Below are 7,042 nucleotides of genomic sequence, written 5' to 3'. Positions count from 1 at the left end.
CCCTGTGCTGAGTTCCCGGGTCTGTACACCCGCTGTGCCCATTATGAGGGGCTCCCACCATCCCTGTGCTGAGTTCCCGGGTCTGTACACCCGCTGTGCCCATTATGAGGGGCTCCCCCCATCCCTGTGCTGAGTTCCCGGGTCTGTACCCTCGCTGTGCCCATTATGAGGGGCCCCCACCATCCCTGTGCTGAGTTCCCATTATGAGGCCAGATTTTTCCAACTGTTACTCCTAACTCCGGATTTTAATCCACCCCAAACCATCAAGTTTTCCGAGCACGAAGGCAGCATGGAGGGGCTCAGAGAAGGTGGCGGTGAAGCTGTGCAGGTGTCTGATGGGGTTACCCAGCTCATAAAAGGACAGCCGCCCAGCCTCATAGTCCAAATAGACTCCAATTCTCCTCCTGCAAACCCTGCGGGGCAAATTTATCACCTTCGCGTTATGTTTTGCACTATAGACGTCACCAAGCACGACAATGCACCAGGACTTGTTGTCATTCCCAAGCAATGTCTCGTTTTCTCCTCTCCCTACACTGGGGTAGCTCATCCCAACCCCCCACCACCCTGTTTTGCTGGTCTCCACCTCCCGGTAACGTCGGCCTGAGGAAAATCCCCGGGTGGATACAATTTGCGGCCAGCGAAACCTCTGCGCTGTAGCCGGGCGGTCGACGTCCGCAGCGAGCAGGGAGGCGGTTTTTAAATCTCCCGAGATGCCGATGATGTTACTCGCTGAGTCTTCATCCAGGAAGAGATCCGCTGCCTCCGGGACGTTCATTCTTCTCTTAGCACCTCGGAAAATATCTGCTAGAGCTTTGTGTATCATCACCGGGACCCAACACTCATTTAGGTCTTCAGAGTTCCCGCAATCTTGAAGGTCTGCTTCTTGTACACGAGCTCCTAATGCTGGGTCCTTCCGCGGCTTCCGTGGCTTCTGAACTTGAACTATCTCACTGTGCAGCTCATCACTCTTCATTAGACATGTGCGATTCGTTTCGTTACGAATCGAAATTCGTACGCATTCTCCTGAAATTCGTAGATTCGTAAGCATACGAAATCCGAATGGCAGTTTCCGAATTTATATCCGAAATACGAAATTCAGTTAACGAATTTCGGATCCGAATTTCTTTGAAACGGGAACTAATATTACCCCTGTAAATGAGGTTGAACAACATGACAAGATTTTTTTTTTAATCCGAAATACGGATCCGCTGCTGCTGAGAGTCGCATTACAATACACAGGCAGGAAATACGAAATTCCGTTACGAACATTCGTTATATTGAAGGTAAAAAGCAAAGTACATTTATATGGGAGTTGATGGTAGTTTTTTTTAAGTCCGAAATACGAAATTCGGATACGGAATCCGTATTTCGGATACAAAAACAACTACCACATCGACTCCGATATTAACAAAGGTATTTTGGCTTTTTAACTTCATCATAACGAATGTTTGTAAAGTTACGAAAATGTGCCGAAACGAACGAAAATCCGTATTTCGTACGAATCCGAATTGGGTTTCGGATACGAATTACGAAAATACGAAATAATGGATATTACTAAACGGATTTTTTGACGGCGCACAAGTCTACTCTTCATCTCCAGCTCTTTGATTTGACGCGGCAACGGTTTTCTCTGTCTGTGGATCTCCTCCAGGTGTCTCAACTGTTGTCTGAGGCCTTTAAACAGCACGGTTATGTTCTCCGCCACGACATTACTATCAATGTCCCTCTTGGTCCCCTTCAGACGTTGTAGTAGAAGATCTGCGTCTTCTTTCTTGGAGATGAGTTTGTGCCGAGCATCTCCCGTGCCGGTTTCCTCGGAGTCCCGATGACGGGTGAGGAGCCTCAGGTGTTGAGTCTTGGCTGTTATTTCAGTAACTGTTGTGTTCTCTGAGCAGTTTAAAAAAATCTCAATGATATTCTTCAGTTTCAGGTTGGGCTTCAGCTCTGGGCGATGCGAGTACTTCTCCCGACACTCGGGACAGGAGAAGAAGGATTCATCCCGGGAGTCCAGGTGCGTGCTGATACAGGCTTTTCGGACACGAATTACGAAATACGAAATAACGGATATTACGAAACGGAGCGAAACAAATTTTTTGACGGTGCACAAGTCTACCCGCCAGAAGTTATGGTTGCACGGCGTGCTAACCGGGTCCTTGTAAATGCTCAGGCAGATGGAGCACTTCAACTCCTCTCTCAGACCACCTGATGCCAATGTTGCAGAAAGCAAATAAATGACAGACATTGTTGAGAGCTTTTTATATGTTTCTACACAGAAAAGGGAAGAATGTAGACTTTGGAGTCTATCAATCATTTCTCTGTTCACGTATGCAAGAATATCATTGTCATCAAAGGAGACCACAGAGTCCAATTGCTTCCAGAACTTAATGCTCAGCTATTCTTATTATGTGACCATCTTCCACACACCGGACTTATCCCATCAGTCTCTGCACCAGAGGAGCTTACACTCTAATGTCCCCTCCCCCACAGTCACATCAGTCTCTGTACAGAGGAGCTTACACTCTAATGTCCCCTCCCCCACAGTCACATCAGTCTCTGTACAGAGACAGTCACATCAGTCTCTGTACAGAGGAGCTTACACTCTAATGTCCCCTCCCCCACAGTCACATCAGTCTCTGTACAGAGGAGCTTACACTCTAATGTCCCCTCCCCCCACAGTCACATCAGTCTCTGTACAGAGGAGCTTACACTCTAATGTCCCTTTACAGTAATACACTATTATTGTGCTATTATTTGACCGCCTAGTATTTTTATAAATGAATACTTGGTGTTCTCTGATTGGATGGTGATCCTGCCATTAACAACACTTCCTGTTGCAAGCTGACAACGCTACACGGAAGCACGCGGAACACGCACATGGAAGTCTGACAACACTGCTGCTAATTTGCGAGGCAGGGGGCTTAGCGTGGTCAACCAGCAACAGGAAGTTCTGTTAGTAGCCGGATCTCCAAGAAAGAAAGTTTGTAACAGGTTAAAAAAAAAACCAAATAAAAAATCCCAGTAAACTGCACACATTGTAACACGTTACCAAAAATACAGAGTAATAGATATTCTGACTCCGATCGTTGTGATAGCGAAATATATCCCTCGCTGAGACCTCTATGCCTGGCCTGTATAAGCAGATATAATCACTGCGGACAATCCTCGTCAGATAGCTGAACTCGTCAATACCGATTCATTCAAAAGAGGTGTTTATTCTTTAACATCAGGTTACAGCAGATGATAGGAACAGCAGATGAACAGTTATAGTATTGTGCGGTCAAAAGATGATGCCTTTCCTACGTACTGTGCAGATTACATATGTGTCCTTGTTACATGTGGCTGTTCACTGTGGCCATGACACAGGAAGTACTGCACACAGGAAGAAGGAAGGGGCGTACACTAGGGGGAAATACGTCGTCACATGAGGAATAATTACAGAAAGACATGTACATTACAACAAAAGGCCACTAGATGGCAGCATAGGATAACACATAGATTTAACTATGAGAAAATATATAGGCAAACACACTATGTAAAACTTCTATCTATACTAACTTCTACAACATATTCTATGCCCCATTGGGGCGGCACAATAGATTTAGGGTCCCCACACACCTTACGATTATCGTACGATAATGGCGGGAAATCCCGCGATCGTACGATGATAGTAAGGTGTGCGGAAGCCGTGCGACCTCTGCTACTGTAAGGTCGCACGACTTTAAACTTACGGACATGTTTGAAAACCCGCCGAGCATCGTACGACGTTCGGCGGGTTTGTGGCATGTCCGTACGATAACAGCCGTACGGGCCGGTGTGCACAAGCGCACACTGCCCGTTCGGCATTGCGGTCATCGGAAGCCCGCCCCACAGGGGGCGTGGCTTGCGATCATCGCAAGTACGATCTGCCTATGCAACATAGGCAGATCGTACGTTTTTTTAAAGTACCTTACAACCCTCGCAAGACAAAAGTCTTGCGAGGGTTGTAAGGTGTGTGCCCAGCCTTAGGGTTTCATACACTTTACCTAAACGATTGGGTGTGCCCATCATTACAGAGGGAAGAGTTTGCGTGTCTGTAACATTTTACAGCTCAAAGTAACATAAATGCCGTTTTATATACAACACGCGAGGAAGCAGAAATAAAATGTTCCAACAAAACTTTCTGTTCTGTATGAAGGACAAAGAAATACTTTTCTTCACGTTTCTGGACCTATTATAGAGAATGCGGGTCGGCCATCAGTCTTCTGTCTACACGAACTTCCCATCCACTGCCATACAAGTGTAAGACAATGTAGAGGCCGGCAGAGAGGAGGAGGTCAGATCGAGGGTGACCCTATGGGGTGCTGCAGAGGAGCAGATAAAGGACAAATGGAGCAGAGTCCAAATATCTGATTATTTAGCGATAACGCTCATTTTCCCACCTAAATTAGGTTTAATCTGGCTACTCAGTGTGTATATATATATTTCACTGTGGTAAACTTCTCCCTGATACAACAACTCTGCAACTCTGCAAAAATAGGGAAACAAGGACGGAGTGTTGTCACATTTTAAACGAGAACTACGGGGTCAGGGTTTTTCCCCATAGTTCTCCTCAGGGTAACGGGAGGCCACAAACTAGCGTCCTCCCGTCACCCTAAGCTCAGTATATAGGGAGCTGCAGCTCGCGGTATACCGAGACGCCGCAGCCGGAGCGGATCCCGACCTGGACGTCGGGATCCACCCAGCTGCGTGAGTGACAGCTGGCTCTGCCTATCTAGAGGCAGAGCCAGCTGTAACCGCCCCCCTCCCCCATCCGTTCCGCCAGTCAGCGCTGGAGGATCGGACCCGGGAGGGGGGAATCCGGCCCCTCCCCTGTCTCGGCTCTCTGCCGGCACAGGATCGAGAAGTGGGCGAACGCCGGTATGTGTTCGCTCACCTCCCGATCTACTGAGCCGACCTGTGACAGTCTCATTGTCACAGGTCGGCTAGAACTATGAGGGGAGTGGAAAGCCCCTCCCCCCCTCATAGTTCTCCTTTAATGAAAGTTGCAGAATGAATGGGGCTGATGACACCTCTTGAAGGGACATTAGCATATTAGACGTCAGTTTCTGCATGTACGCGGAACCTTTGTCTCTGTGTTGGTGATGTGATTACATAAATACTGAGCAGTAATTTGATTTTCAGGTCTTCCTCGGCTTCTTCGGTTTCCTCCGGGAAAATCCATATCATTATAAGAAAACACTTGAGGTCTCTGCCTGGAGCCCCCCCCTGAGAATCGGCTCTTATCCAGAATCCGGCTGATTATGTGACGGTAACAATGTAATCGTTACGATTTTCTGCTGCGGAATCTGAAAGCTTTATTCATTGAACGTTCGGCACTGGGGATGGTTTTCTGGCGCGGCGACACTATGTTCGCCTTCATTCCTTCCTCCAGCTGATACGCAATGTTTCCATTAAGAGCAAAATGATTCCAAATCCGCCGGCGGGGCTGCGAAGTGAATGATTTGTCCCGCTGGACATCTGTTCTGGGGGCAGATGGTATTATTTGTGTCCGCGGCCCCCCGGGAGGAGGGGCGACGCGTTTTTTCTATAGAGTGCAGATTAGCGGCGTTACGTCGGTCCGGACCCCCGTTATATTACTGTTGGGGCCCCCGCCGCTTGCGTCCATTAGCCCCCGCGCTCCTCGTTTTATTGCTGAACATAAGTGCGAAATAATGAAAAGAAAATTCCGCAGCAGATTGCCGAGCGCGGTAATCTGTAATCGCCACAATGCGGCAAAAACACATTTTCACGGCTTTCAGGAGGTGAACGAGCAGCTTAATAATAATGAACAGGAAGACGTCCGGCGACTATTATCTCATCACGACTATTTTAACTCAATCGCTTAAAAACTGGAATCTTGAAGGGTCACAGCAGGCAGTGCGGGGGGGGGGGACAAGGCCCCTGAGCACCCAAGGCGAACAGACCAAAGTAACCTGAACAATGACCCCTCCCCCCCTGCCCACCATGAGCTGCGAACTGCGTCATCGGCAGAGGTTATAGGTGGTGGCTGCCCTCCTTGCCTATGCCCTTGGCCCGGCCAGACACCAGACAACCACAAGGCCCAGTAACTATCATGGCCACGTGCACTCTACTGCCCACGTCGCTCTGCCCACGTCGCTCTGCCCACGTCGCTCTGCCCACGTCGCTCTGCCCACGTTGGTTCTCAACAATATTCCAACTTCAAGGTGTACAGAGCTGGTGAAGAGCGGAAGATTTTGTCTTTGCTGAAGTCGGATGACCCGGGAAACGTCTTCAAGAAACATACAGCGACTCCTAACCCTAAGATATACCATGTGACCCAGATGCAGTGGCGTCACAAGGGGAGTGCGGGGGGTGCGGCCCGCACCCGGGTGACACCATTGGAGGGGTGACACCAAAATGACTCACAGTCATTTTGGTGTCAATCCCCTCTGAAAAGTCGGGCGCTCGTTCATGAACCGAACGCCGGACAGTATCAGGAGAGAGGAGGGGACCCGGCGGCATACCTCATCCCACCGGGTGACTGTCCCCTCCTCTCTCTGCCGGCGTCCATCACCAAGATGGCCGCCGGCAGGTATCAGAGTACTGCCGCGCGTGCGCGATGACGTCATCACGCACACGCGCGGTGACGTCTCGGCGGGGTGACACTCACACAGCTTCAGGACGCCCCTGCCCGTATGAATGAGAACCTTCACAGACATCCCATGATGCTTTGCAAAGTGATTGTATATTGTTATCATGTGACATATTTTTCATTCATTTTGTTATTTGATATTTTTTCACGGTGGGAAAAAAAATAAAGATATTGAAAAAGTAATATATCAAAATGTAAACAGACATTCGATGCCCGCCATCATTCCACCCACTTCCTGCGTGCCCAGGGTGTCAAGGCTCCGCCCCTCCCCTCCTCACTGGACACACAGGACAATGATGTCATTATGTGGCGCCGCTCTATGCAGCATTTAGGATCCGTCCCCGCCGCCGCAGACAGAAGAGGGCCAAGAGGACCTGTCATGTCAATTGCGCCCAGCTCAGGACACCTACA

The sequence above is a fragment of the Nanorana parkeri genome, unplaced genomic scaffold, assembly GCF_000935625.1.
Source record: "Nanorana parkeri isolate BGI_ZX_2015 unplaced genomic scaffold, ASM93562v1 scaffold2591, whole genome shotgun sequence".
In the NCBI taxonomy this organism is placed as follows: Eukaryota; Metazoa; Chordata; class Amphibia; order Anura; family Dicroglossidae; genus Nanorana; species Nanorana parkeri.
The sequence above is the reverse complement of the archived record's forward strand: the minus strand, read 5'-3'. Positions refer to the sequence as shown.